The following is a 14,609-nucleotide window of genomic DNA, read 5'->3' on the forward strand; positions in this document are numbered from 1 at the left end:
TAGGAATAAAATGCTATGTGCATCAGAGAGGCATTTTAGGACTTAATTCAAAGGGCACAAAACCTCTGCAGGAATCTCCAGACCACTACCCAACAACTCATTTGAGGAGGAAGTCTATTTACTACCAATACTGGTATGGAGTGAACAGCAAAAGGCCAAGGTTAATTGCCTGACGAGAATTTTGTAGCTTTGAGCGCGATTAGATTGGTTTGCTGTTATACTGCCATCTAGAGGTTGGGATGTTTTTCTGTAGCTTCTTTTCTAGATTTTCATGCTCTGCACAGATTAGGAGTCATATTAACCTCGTGAAGGAGGGTCTGAAGAGGGGAGTACTGCTTATGAATCTACACAATAGTGTTTGGTAGAAGTGATTTAAAGACAATTCAATTACATTTGAAATGCAGCCCATTCTTTTGTAGTAGCCATGCCTTTGAGTTAATGTCAAACTATTCTGTTTACAAACCGGTAGCATTGTTTGTATAATCCGCTTTGCTATAGGGACCTTGGTTACTGCTGTCCACAACCAAAGACAAGGCTCTAGCAGGATAAATCAAAACAATTCAAATATGAGGCCAACTTATTATTCATGGCCTCAATAGTGCAAAAATAAGTCATTCAAAAACCAAACAGTCCAGTAGGACCAGAAGACTAAAATGTCTTTCCTGTAAGACCTGGCTATTGAGGCAGTAGCGCTTCATAAACGTGTGCATCGATGTCAAGGTTGCAGTTTGCCATCTTCAGGTTCTTTATACCTCTTGCGAACTGCGCGAGATTCAAGGTCTCCTTATACAGTATTAATAAGGGTGCCTGTTTGCCTCTATCATTTCCTGGGAAGCAGCAGGTCATACGGCAATCCAGAAAACTGTTCTCAACATACAAAACATACAAGTAACCATTTAATTTTTCAGCGTGAATCTTTTCTGGGTTCACATGCAGTCACTGATTTTGTAGCTGTACGTGCCCGATGGTGTGTGAATTAATGGAAAATGAAAACTAGGAAATTACAATGAGAAAAACAAATTATGAAAAACAAATTGAGGGAAAACGATTTTAAGGAAATAAAAAAAAAAACTAGAATGATTTTTATGTAGTATTGAAAGTGTCCTCTTTTTGCAAGGATAAGCCTCCGCCGAGTTGATCCTGGTTCCAAGAATCTTTTTATGCTCCGTTTTAAGATTATTTTTCTCCGTTTATTGAAAACCCCAGATTTACGATTGTTATTATCACCGTTTCTGTGACTTCTGCACTGGTTTATTGTTTTCCTTTACCAGACACCCTTGTCTTCTTAGATGTGCTGACACTGCTGCTAGGCAAGTCAAGTAAAAAATGCTTTAGTCGGCCACTAAAAGCACACAGATAAAACACTTAAAAAGACAATAGGTAAATGAGTTACCATACATACATAGAAAATCCGATAAGCCTGAATGAATGTATACAGATGAATAGAGATAAAAGCTCATTAAGAACAAATGCAAAATGCCACTCTAAATATAAAATTCAACAAATAAAATGCAAGAATAGCAGTGCATAGGCAGGGAAAGTGAGCTACATAATCAAGCCACATCACACACAAAAATATGCTTATGTTGCCCAGAAAGCATTAGACAAGTGTACAATAGGGAAGCAAGCATTTGTAAATATAATAAATCAGGCCTTACTTGAGCAAATTGGCCGGGTCTGAGGAGCAGGAAAATACGTTTTTTTACGCAAGGGGTCATAAAATTCACAGGAAAAGGTAAAATGTAAGGCTTCCTGATCAGAAAAATAGTCACATGGACATGGCTTTAAAGCACCAGGCTTTGTGTAGCCTTTAGGAAAGGCTAATAACCAGTGTATAAGGGTCAGTCAATCTGGTTAACACAAAGCAATGGTGTACGTTAGTGACCAGTAACAAATAAGGCTGCACCTGCGGGCTCAAACTCAGTGTGATCTAGTTTCTCACAGCGGGCTTAGCTAATTCCTTACCCTCCCCTTAGCCCCTGCTGCCTGGCCAGTAACACATTTTTGATATTCCCAATATCTGCTGGGCGTAATGGCCTGGGGTTAGTATACAGGTCAGGATAACCGAGCCACCTCATCTGCTCCGTAATATATGTTGTCCAGGGGATACGCAGGTCCCCCTCAAGTGCGGTGCAATCCACTATAATTTGTTGGATTAAAGTGTTGGCTTGGCAGGACCAGATTCTCAACCAGCGTAGTAAGGGTGCAACACAAAGGCTGGAGTGCAGGAGGGAACAACGAGGAGCCTGCGCATACATTTGTTTTCCACCCCTTGCAAATCTCACACCCTTGTATACCCACACATCACATCCGCAAGAGGCCATAAGGGTGCATTGTTCCCTGTACAACATTAGCCGGGTGGGTACAGGCTTGGTCTCTAGTCTTGTTGCCAAGTCCATGGTTGTCCCCACTGCCCTTGCCAAGACGTTCTTTTTACGCGTTCTTTAAGCAACACAGGTCCCTCTGTCATCCAACAGTACATACAGGTAAGGAAAGATTGAAACTTTTGTTAATTCTACCTCCTTACAAAATAACTTGCAACTAGCAGCCTTCTGAGTACCAATAGTCATGGTGTGGGATTTAAAAGAATTTGCCGCTAGGCACTTTGTAAACACCCTGGGTGCTAATTTTATTCCGAAACCAACAACCTTAACTGATATCTACAACGAAAAAAAGGTATTTCTCATGCTTGTGAATCACTGGCATGTGTAAGTATGCGTCCTTTAGGTCTATTGTTACCATACAGTCTCCTTGTAGTTGTGGGATGACATCTTGCAGAGTTGTCATTTCGAATTTGTGTCTTTATGAACTTGTTTAAGAGACTGAGGTCTACTATTGGGTGCAGTGTAGGACGCTGGGTTTCTGTTGCAGTAACCCCGCTACTTTTTACCAGACTACTGATGCACTTTCACTTGATGTGCCCTGGGTCCCTGCCAATCAGGTTCCCAGGGCCTGTGTTCTTTTCCCAAAACTGTACCTTGTACCACCAATTGGAACCTCTCTGGCCACATGTCAGTCCCTTGTAAAAGGTCCGATGGGTACTAAAAGCACTGTGGCCAGGGAAGGTTTCTAAGGGCTTTAGCACTTATTGTGCCACCCTTAGAGGCCCTGTACCTTTACACACACTGCCCTTGCAGGCTGCATGTTTTGGTGCAGAAAAAAGTGAAGAGTCGACCTGGCACACATCCCTGTGTGCCATGCCTACAACCAACTGCCCTGGCATAGATCAGCCACCCCTCTAGCTGGGTGCACTATGGTGAGGGTACAGGAGCCCTGTACCCCTACAGTGTCTAAGTCAATTCTTAGACATTGCAAGTGCAGTTCTGCCATTTATAGTATATGGTGCTGGGTGCTTGTTGTACGAACTTCACAGTACCATAAGGGCTGCACTGAAAACTGAGAAGCTTGATATCAAACTTCTCAGCACATTAAACCCACACTGATGCCAGTGTGGGATTTAATGAAAAATGCACTCAGAAGGCATCTTAGAGATGCCACCTAAAAAACGACCAGCCTCTGGTGGGTTCCCTGACTGGTACACACCAGCCTGGCACCACAAGACATGTTTCTGGAACCCTAGGGTGGGAGCCTTCGCTCTCTGAGCACAGAAATAAAGCCTTTCCTGGGCGGAGGTGTTGACACCTCCGCCAGGCCAGAAAGAGCCATCTGTGGCAGGGGAGCTTCAAAGGCTTGGCAGCCTTTCTAATACGACCTCCCCAGCCTCTCCTACTACCAGGAGGAGGCCCCCTTTCCGTCTCCCCACCTTTTCGGCATGAAGAAAAGTGGGAAAACAATTAGAGCAGCCCAGAAGGTGTGCCCACCTCTGCCAACAACACCCCTCAGATGGGGGGAGGTGAGGTGAAGCCCACTCTTCAGTGCCTGTCACCTTGCAGGCACTCCCCAATCAGGATTAGGGATTGTGCCCACTCCCCCCAAGTGGGGTGAGCACACCAAGGGTCACCCTAAGGTCAGTAGCACACCATTGGCTACTGACCTCAAGACTTGGCCTGGGCGGTGAACTTCGCTCAGTTCGCGGAGTTTTCTGCACTTGGAGTGCAGAAAACTCTGCTTCGTGATGTGCAGTGGAGTTTTCCCCCCGATCGCGAACAGTAAGTTCACGCGGGTATAATTTCTACATGAGCGGCAGGAATACCAGCACAAACTGCAGTTCACAGCTGCACTCCGCCACTTGCGGAACTTCAGAGTTTTTTTTGTATCTTTGCGGAGTTCTGCATAGGAAAACACAGCAAACTACACCCAGGCCTGCTCACGACCCCTAAAAATCGCCCCTAAATACAGTATTTAGGGGGTAGCCCTGAACTAAGAAATCCGACAAGAAATCAGAAGAAGAAAAGAAGGACTGAAAAGCAGTGCCAAAGCTAACAAGAGGAGAATGCCCACTGACTTGGCCCCAGCCCTACCGGCCTGTCCCCACCTCGAACCTGGTCCAGCGAAATCCCGGTGTGTCCTGCAGCCAGCAACCTCGAGAAACCCGGAGGATCTGCCTGCCTTCAATTCCAAAGACTGTCTCCTGTGAACACCGGATTTGTTCAAACATACTCCAGATCCGCAGGTCTGCACTACTCTGCAACCGGCACCCCCAGCCAGAGTTCGAGTGGCCCAACATCAAGAGGTGTCGTCCCCGGCGATCCTGACCAGAGATCCGGTGACTGCTGACCTGCCTCAAGTCTCCAGCCGACGACTGCAGCCTCAAACCGGAAGGTCTCCCCAACCGCGACCAGGAGCGGGTCAGAAAATCCGACCCTAAAAGGCACCCCTGCACCAGACGCCCCACGGCCTTAGGTGGCCCAACCGACGGTGCCTAACCAACCCCCAATGTACCTCTGAAACTGGTGGTTGCACCCAGAAGACCTTCTTCCAAAAGCCTACAGTGCATTTACAAATCAGAGCCTCCCCATTGAAAGCTACAGGGCTCCAGACGCCAAAACAGCATTCTGCACCCAGCCGCCCCAGTGCCGCTGAGGGTGCATCTTTTGTGCTGGCTCAAACCCCCAATTTACCCTGAACTTAAGTCCAGGAGCTTTGCCCCCACAACCCAATGGCCTGCTCGTCAGCAGCCACCAACCGGAGGCCCCCTATTTCCTATTGGATAACATTGGGACTCAGCACTTTGCACCTGGCCGCCCTAGTGCCGCTGAGGTAACAAGAGTGCATGCTTGACCCTGGGGGACCCGAGTCTAACCCCAGAATACCAACAGTACCAAACAGTATTTTCCTCTGTAGGATAACACTGACTGAAAAGTTTCGAAGTATGGAGTTGGAAAACTTAAGAAATCCTTTTAAAATTGCACTAACAAAAACGCTTTTACTTACCTGTTTACAGGAAATGTCCCAGTGCAGTATCCAGGTATACTGTACTGTGTAAGAAAAGTAATCTGCAAAGTAATCTACTTGTCATTTTACTAAAAAGCCTATCCAAAAGTATATGTACTGTATTTACAGAGCATTGCATTTTCAGTAACAATACTGCAATCAAAACAAAGTGCATATACAATTGCAAACCAAACTGTTACAACTGCATTACTACTGTAAATTATTTATTGCTTACCTGAGCCAGGCTTGCTTGGCTCTAGAAAATAAAATAACTAAAAGAAGATTTATTTTATACTAAAACAATTGGTCTGAAGTTCAGTCTTTGAGTGTGTGAATTGATTTGCTGACAGTGTGTACAACAAATGCTTAACACTCCTCTGATAAAGCCTTACTGCCCGACCACACTACCACAAATAGAGAGTGAGGTGCTGCACAAGTTAATTACCTTCGGTAACGATATATCTGTAAAAAACAGTTAGTTAGATTCCTTACCTTAGAATAGATACCCCAGCAATACCAACCCCGGTGGTGGGTCTGAGAACAAAGATCACACCAGGAAGTCCTGGAGAACGGAACAGCCAACGAAGCAGTCTCTCCAGACTTGGCTGTTCAGGCAGTAATGCTTGGCAAACGTATGCCGGGAGGCCCACGTAGCTGCCTGACAAATGTCCTGCAGAGCGACTCCCCGTCCCAAGGCAGTAGTAGCCGCTGTGGCCCGAGTGGAATGGGCCCTCAGTTCCACAGGAGGATCCTTCTTATCCAAGGAATAACAGACCTTAATGCACAAAACGACCCACCGAGAGATGGTTCGCTTGTGCACTGCCCGCCCCTTGTTAGCGCCCACGTAGCCAACGAAGAGTTGGTCGTCCACCCGGAACTGTTTTCTGCGATCCAGATAAAAGGAGAGCGTACGTTTTGTGTCCAGACGGTGGAGCCTCTCTTCCTCTTTCGAGGGATGCGGAGGCGGAAAGAAGGTGGGTAAGGTAATGGACTGCCCGATGTGAAAGGCAGTAACCACCTTAGGAAGAAAAGAAGGGCGAGTCCTCAGAACAACCTTGTCCTGATGGACAGAGAGGAAAGGAGGTTTAGAAGAAAGAGCCTGGAGCTCACTCACTCTTCTGGCAGAGGTGATGGCAACCAGGAAAGCAGTCTTGAGAGTCAGAAGACGAAGAGGACAGTTATGAAGTGGCTCAAAGGGAGCGCACATCAGATAAGTTAACACCAGATTCAAGTCTCACTGAGGCATTACAAAGGGAACAGGAGGAAACATGTGAGTAATGCCTTTCAAGAATCTATTGACAACAGGGGACTTGAAAAGAGAAGTCTGATCAGGAAGCCTCAAGAAGGCTGAAACAGCTGAAAGATATCCCTTAATGGAGGCCTGTTGGGCCAGGGAAAGAAGAGGAGGAGAACCTCAGAAAGAGGGGCGGAAAGGGGATCCACAGCCTTTGCTGTGCACCATGCCACAAATTTGTTCCACCTACAGGCTTATACCGTTTTAGTGGAGGGACGCCTGGCTGCCAGAATGACATCACAGACTTCAGGAGGCAAGTCAAATGGCATCAACTGCCGCCGCTCAATCTCCACGCATGGAGGTGGAGGCTGGACAGGTTCGGGTGGAGGACCGTCCCCTGCTGCTGCGACAGAAGGTCATCCTGAAGAGGCAGTCGAATCCGGGGTTCGATTGACAAACTGAGTAGCTCGGGATACCAGTATCTTCATGCCCAATCCGGAGCCACAAGGATGACTTGGGCCTGGTCGCGCCTGATCTTCTTCAGCACTCTGGGCAGAATGATATAGGCAGAAAGGTGTATAACAGACCGCAACTCCACTCACAACGAAAAGGGTCTCCGAGCGAGTGACGCCTTGGAAATTCCAATGCGCAGAACTGAGGACATTGCACGTTATCTTTGGTGGCGAATAGATCTAACCAAGGCTCTCACTCTCCCCACTGCCGAAAGAGACCTTGTGCCACGTCCGAGTTCAAACGCCACTCCTGATCCATCATGCACCAACGGCTGAGTTCATCCGCCCTGGCGTTCAGAGATCCCGCCAGGTGTTGAACCACCAGGGTGATGCCCTGATGTTCTAGTCATGTCCAGAGGCACAGAGCCTCCTGACAAAGGGTCCACGACCCCACCCCGCCCTGTTTGTTGCAATACCACATGGCGGTGGTGTTGTCTGTGAACACCTGCACTACACTTCCCCGGACAGAGGGAAGGAATGCCTTCAGTGCAAGCCGGATCGCCCGCAGTTCCAAAAGGTTGATATGGAGCCGGGACTCCGCCAGAGATCCGAGGTCTCTGATCTCCGCCTCCGTCACCACTACATGCTCCGGTTGGGGTAGGGAGAGGGATCTGCCACTGACCCAATCGCGGTACGTGAGCCGCCACTGCAACTGTCAGTGCCCTCCAAGATCAGGACGTGGTCGGACAGGTTGTCCTGATGTTGAACCTACTGGAACTTCAGGTCCCACTGCAGCGCCAACATCCGCCACCTGCCAGCCGTAGGGCCATCCTGAATGAAAATCAGGATAAAGGCTGAAAGATCAGAATCAGAGCCTGAATATCCCGAACCCGCTGTTCGAGAGGCTAGACCCGAAACTGCGCCGAGTCCAGAACCGCTCTTATGAACAGGAGCTTCTGGGAGGGATACAGATGTGACTCCGGCACGTTGATGGAGAACCCCAGCGAATGCAGGAGGTCTGCCGTAGTCTGGAGGTGGGAGACGACGGTTTGGGCCGAGCCCGCCTTCAACAACCAGTCGCGATAGGGGAAGACTGGAACCCCTAATCTGCGCAGATGAGCTGCGACCGTCCCCATCACTTTTGTGAACACCCGAGGGGCATAGGTTAGGCCGAAGGGGAGCACGGTAAACTGAAAGTGCTCGTGGCCTACCGTGAACCGCAGGTAACGCCGGTGGGCCGGCAGGATGGGGATGTGGAAATAAGCGTCCTGCAAGTCCAACGCTACCATCCAGTCTCCAGGGTCTAGGGCAGCCAGAACTTGAGCTAATGTCAGCATCTTGAACTTCTCCTTCCAGAGGAAGGCGTTGACGCTCCTGAGGTCCCGCATAGGGCGTAGGCCCCCTTTGGCCTTCTTGGGAACCAGAAAGTAGTGGGAGTAACAACCCCGTTCTACTTCTTGGCCAAGAGGGCCGTAACTTCCTCCTGCAGAAGTTGCAAGTGATCCCCCGACATGCAGTGGTACTGCGGTGGCATGGCTGGAGGGGTCGCCTCGAAGGGTAGGGAGTAGCCCCTTCGGACGATTTGCAGCACCCACTGGCGTGGAATGGGCCTGAAAGCTCGGACTAGGAAGGCTTTGAGGCAGATGCTGCGGGAGCGGATGTGGACTGACCGGCTCTGTCCCCCTGCTCCGCCACGGCGGGAGCCCGCGACCGCGTTGAGGCTGGTTCTGCGGCCTGTGGCTGAACGTGCGGGGGCACCCCTTCCTTGGCCACGAAAGGGGCGAAAAGCAGAAGTTTGCTGGCGCTGGGCCGACAGACCGAAGGACTTGGCCGCATCCCTGGAGTCCTTAAAGCGCTCCAGCGCGCTATCTGCTTTGTCGCCAAAAAGGCGACGGCCATCAAAGGGCATGTCCATGAGAGTGCTCTGGACATCTCATGAAAAATTTGTGGACCTCAGCCAGGCGTGACGACGAATCGCCACCGTCGTTGCAATCGCTCTGCCCAGCGAGTCCGTGGTGTCAACTCCACATCTAATGGAACACAGTGCTGCATCACGCCCCTCAGCAAGAGCCTGGGCGAGCCGTGTCCTGGCCTCCTCTGGACACTGGGGCAGCACGTCCGCCACCGCATCCCACAGAGAGTGGGAATAACGGTCTAAAAGGCATGCGGTATTAATGGACCGCAACCCAAGACTGAGTGAGGAAAACCGTTTCTTGCCAAACTGTTCCATCCTTTTGGATTCCCGGTCCGGAGGTGCGGACGGGAAGGCGTTTTGGGACGTGGAGGCCTGGATAACCAGACTCTCAGGGGTGGGGTGTACGGACAGAAAGCAAGGGTCGCCCGGAGCTGGCCAGTGGCGCTGGGCCACGTTCCGATCCACAGGAGAGACTGTGGAGGGCTTGAACCAAGTGCCCATCAGAACGTCGGTGAGGGCCTCATTAAACTGCAGCAGAGGCTCCAAAGAGCTTACTGGCGGTGGAAGCACCTCGGTGAGGAGGTTAGTCCTCACTGCCGCTGCAGGGAGCTCCAGGCGCAAGGCCTTGGTCACCTTGCACAGCACCACAGCATAAGTAGCACCCTCCTCCGTAGCCACAGAAGGAGGAGAGATGAAACCAGTGTCTAGACCACTGGCCTCCCCCATCTCATCGGCCCAGTCCTGACTTAACTGGCACTGCTGTGCCAGAGGGTCCTCAAACCCCTCCCAGTCCTCCCCTTCATCCGTTGTAAGAAAGTGGGTCTCTGTTGCAGTACCCCCTTATTTGCCTAATAGCTGATGCACTTTTCCTTGTTGTGCCATGGGCTCCTGCCAATCAGGTGCCTGGGGCCTGTGTTCCTTCCCTAAAAACTGCCTAACAGCCAAAACCCAAATTGGCAAACCCTGGCCACATGTCAGCCCCTGGTAAATGGTACCCTAGGTACCCAGGGCCTTGTGACCAGGGAAGGCCTCTAAGGGCTGCAGCAGTCATTGTGCCACCCTTAGAGGCCCTGTACCCTAACACCCACACACTGCCCTGGCAGGCTGAGTGTCTGGGTGCAAGACAAAACAGAATCGACATGGCACACATCCCTGTGTGCCATAACCACAAACTACACTGCCCGGGCATACATCAGCCACCCCTCCAGCTGGGTGCCCTATGCAAGTGGTGTGGGCACAGAGGCAGGAGCCCTGTGCCCCAACAGTACCCAGGTCCATTCCTGGGCCCTGTAAGTGCAGTGCTGCCATTTAAGAGTACATGGTGCTGGGAGCTTGTCAAACACTAACTCCACAGCACCATAATGGCAACACTGAAGCCTGAGAAGTTTGGTATCAAACTGCTCAGCACATTAAACCCACACTGATGCCAGTGTGGGATTTAATGTACCAAGCATCTTAGAGAGGCCCCCTGAAACCTAACCCACAATCCACGTCTGTTCTGAGGCTGCCTAGGCTGCCACACAGCAGACATGTTGCTGGACCCCTGGGTAGGAGAGCCCCTGCTCTCCTGGGCCTGCAACAATGCACATCCTGGGCGAGGTGCTAAATATCCTCCCCCAGGATGGGCAGGGGGAAGCTTAAAAGGCATGCCGCCTCTGTGAGCTTCCCCAGGCCACTGCAACCCCCCACTCTGGCGGGAAGCTTTGGCCGGAAACCCCAAATAAGGACAGGGGATTTGCCAGGCTGCCAACCCCACCCCTCAGGTGGGGGAGGCGAGGTGAAGCACATCTCCGGGCTCTCGCCATCTTGAAGATGGGAAGCCCTACCCATTCAGGACTAGGCTACTGCCCCCCCTCCCACAGGAGAGAGGCAGGATAGGGGGTGAACCCACACCGTGACAGGGACCCATTGGTCCCTGCCCTTCACCTACCTGTAACGCCCCTAAATCTAGTATTTAGGGGCACCCTGAACCATCCTTCCCCAGATTCCAGATTCCGAAATTCCGAAGAAGAGCAAGAAGAAAGAAGACCTGCCCTGCAGCTGCTAAGAAGAGGAAGACACAAACTGCTTTGGCCCCAGCCCTACCGGCCTGTCGACCCTCGAACCTGCTCCAACCCGGCATCTCGTGGCCAGCAACCTCACCAACCCCGGAAGACCTGGCTACCTTTTGACTCCGAGTCCCTGGGACTCCCATGAGTAGAGGCTCTACTCAAAATCTACTTCCAATCCCTGGCAGCAGCCCGGAACCGCGAACCCAGCACACACTGCACCAGCCAAGCCTGGCCTGTGCCGGAGTGAACAAAGACCACAAGGACGACCCCACGGTGACTGTGACCCCGAGTCCGGCACCCAAGGACCTCCCTCGACACTCCTGAAGAAGCCTGCAGCCTCAGAACAAGGTGCCCCCCCCCCCAACCGCGATCAACAGAGGGTAAGATTTCCCGACACCAAAAGGCAAGCAAACAATTGAGCGCCCAAAGGCTCAAAAGCACCCTGCACCCAGCCGCCCGAGTGGCCCTGGCAGTGTAACCTCTACACCTATCTACTTCCCCACTTGCCCTGAGTAAGTGACCAGGAGCTCAGCTCCCACAGCCGCGTGGCCTGCTAGTCAGCAGCCACCAACCAAGGCCCCCCTACCGCTCGTAGGATAACATTGAGCCTAACGAACAAGTTACTTACCTTCGGTAACGATGTATCTGTAAGAAACATTAGTTAGTTAGATTCCTCACCTTAGAATATCCCCAGGCGTCAGACTGGATCCGGAAGATTTTTCGTCAGCAATACCCCTTGCGCGTCGCTAGGCGTTGTCTGCGGCTCCGCGTCAGTCGTCGGCGTCGTGCGCCGGGATGACGTCGTCGGAGTACTTAACACGCCGCCCTCGCGCGCTGACGTCAGTTCTTGTACATAGCCTTCCGCGCCAGGAACGCAGAGCCATGCAAAGACCGACACTGGTGCCAAAAATAAAATCTAGGGGCCTGAAAAGGATAACCTTAACCCTAGATGTCAGTTCGCAGAACGGGGAGGATGGGTGTGTCGGTGAGGAATCTAACTAACTAATGTTTCTTACAGATACATCGTTACCGAAGGTAAGTAACTTGTTCATCTGAAAGAAACACGTTAGTTAGATTCCTCACCTTAGAATAGATACCCAAGCAATACCATCCCCGGTGGTGGGTCTGCGAACCAAGATCACACCAGAAAGTCCTGGAGGAGAACGGCCAAAGAAGCCATCCCTCCGGACTTGGCTGTCAAGGCAATAATGCCTGGCAAACGTGTGTAGCGAAGCCCACGTCGCCGCCTGACAGATGTCCTGCAAAGGGACTCCCCGTCCCAAGGCAGTAGTAGCCGCCGTGGCCCGAGGAGAATGGGCGCGCAGCCCAACAGGAGGGTCCTTTTTAGCCAAGGAATAGCAAATTTTGATACACAAAACGACCCACCGAGAGATGGTCCGTTTGTGCACAGCTTTCCCCTTCTTAGCACCCACGTACCCAACAAAAAGTTGGTCGTCCACCCGGAACTGTTTTGTGCGGTCCTGATAAAAGGAGAGTGCACGTTTTGGGTCCAGACGGTGGAGCCTCTCTTCCTCTTTGGAAGGATGCGGAGGCGGAAAGAAGGTGGGCAAGGTGACAGACTGCCCAAGGTGAAATGGAGTCACCACCTTAGGAAGAAAGGAAGGACGAGGCCGAAGGACAACCTTGTCCGGATGAACAGACAGAAAAGGAGGCTTTGAAGATAAAGCCTGGAGCTCACTCACCCGTCTAGCCGAGGTGATGGCTACCAGAAAAGCAGTCTTAAGAGTCAGAAGACGAAGGGGACAATTGTGAAGAGGCTCGAAGGGAGCGCACATCAAGAATGTCAAGACCAGATTCAAGTCCCACTGAGGCATTACAAAAGGGACAGGAGGGAACATGTGTGTAATGCCTTTGAGAAAGCGTGTAACCACAGGGGACTTGAAAAGAGAAGGCTGATCAGGAAGCCGCAAGAAGGCGGAGATGGCAGCAAGATAACCTTTCAGGGTGCCCAGGGCAGAGCCCTGCCGGGCCAGAGAAAGACGAAAGAGGAGAACCTCAGAAAGAGGGGCGGAAAGGGGATCCACAGCCTTTGCTGTGCACCATGCCACAAATTTGTTCCACCGGCAGGCGTATACCGACTTTGTGGAGGGACGCCTGGCTGCCAGAATGATTGTTCCACCGGCAGGCGTATACCGACTTTGTGGAGGGACGCCTGGCTGCCAGAATGATATCACAGACTTCAGGAGGCAAGTCAAATGGCATCAACTGCCGCCGCTCAATCTCCACGCATGGAGGTGGAGGCTGGACAGGTTCGGGTGGAGGACCGTCCCCTGCTGCTGCGACAGAAGATCCTCCCGAAGGGGCAGACGCATCGGAAGATCGGTCAACATACTGAGTAGCTCGGGATACCAGTATCTTCGTGCCCAATCCGGAGCCACCAAGATGACTTGGGCCCGGTCGTGCCTGATCTTCTTCAGCACTCTGGGCAGAAGTGGTATAGGCGGAAAGGCGTACAACAGACCGCAACTCCACTCGTGACGAAAAGCGTCGCCGAGCGAGTGCCGCCTTGGAAATTCCAACGCGCAGAACTGCTGACATTGCGCGTTCTCTTCGGTGGCGAATAGATCTAACCAAGGCTCTCCCCACTGCTGAAAGAGACCTTGCGCCACTTCGGAGTTCAGACGCCATTCGTGATCCATCATGCACCGGCGGCTGAGTTCGTCTGCTCTGGCGTTCAGAGAGCCCGCCAGATGTTGAACCACTAGGGTGACGCCCTGGTGTTCCAGCCATGTCCAGAGGCGCAGAGCCTCCTGACAAAGGGTCCACGACCCCACCCCGCCCTGTTTGTTGCAATACCACATGGCGGTGGTGTTGTCCGTGAACACCTGCACGACACTTCCCCTGACAGAGGGAAGGAAGGCTTTCAGTGCAAGCCGGATCGCTCTCAACTCCAACAGGTTGATGTGGAGACGAGACTCCGCCGGAGACCAGAGACCTCTGATCTCCGCCTCTCCCATATGGCCACCCCATCCCAGGAGGGACGCATCCGTCACTACGACATGCTCCGGTTGGGGAAGGGAGAGGCTCTTGCCCTTGACCCACTCGCGGTCCGTGAGCCACCACTGCAACTGCTGTGCAGTGCCCTCCGAGATCAAGACATGGTCGGACAGGTTGCCGTGATGCTGGGCCCACTGAAACTTCAGGTCCCACTGCAGAGCCCACATGCGCCGCCTGGCGTGATGCACTAGTAGGATGCAGGAGGCCATCAGCCCCAGAAGCCGCAACACTAGCCTGACCAAAACCCGGGATAGAGGCCGAAAGATGGGAATCAGGGCCTGTATATCCCGGACCCGCTGTTCCGGTGGATGGACCCGGAACTGCGCCGAATCGAGAACCGCTCCGATGAAGAGGAGCTTCTGAGAGGGACTCAGGTGTGACTTCGGCACGTTGATGGAAAACCCCAGCAAATGCAGGAGATCCGCCGTAGTCTGGAGGTGGGAGACGACTGCCTGGGGCGAGCCCGCCTTCAACAACCAGTCGTCGAGATAGGGGAAGACTGGAACCCCTGATCTGCGCAGATGAGCTGCGACCACTGCCATCACTTTCGTGAACACCCGAGGGGCACTGGTGAGGCCGAAGGGGAGCACGGTAAACTGAAAGTG

General features: G+C 52.0%; 1 protein-coding gene across 3 annotated transcripts in view; it reads right to left on the minus strand.

Moving 5' to 3' along the window:
- The window catches only part of GPBP1L1 (GC-rich promoter binding protein 1 like 1), a 462,270-nt gene that overhangs the window by 1,102 nt on the left and 446,559 nt on the right, over positions 1 to 14,609 (minus strand). The gene's annotated exons all lie outside the window — the stretch shown is intronic.

This window comes from Triturus cristatus, chromosome 4_2 (assembly GCF_964204655.1).
Source record: "Triturus cristatus chromosome 4_2, aTriCri1.1, whole genome shotgun sequence".
Taxonomy (NCBI): domain Eukaryota; kingdom Metazoa; phylum Chordata; class Amphibia; order Caudata; family Salamandridae; genus Triturus; species Triturus cristatus.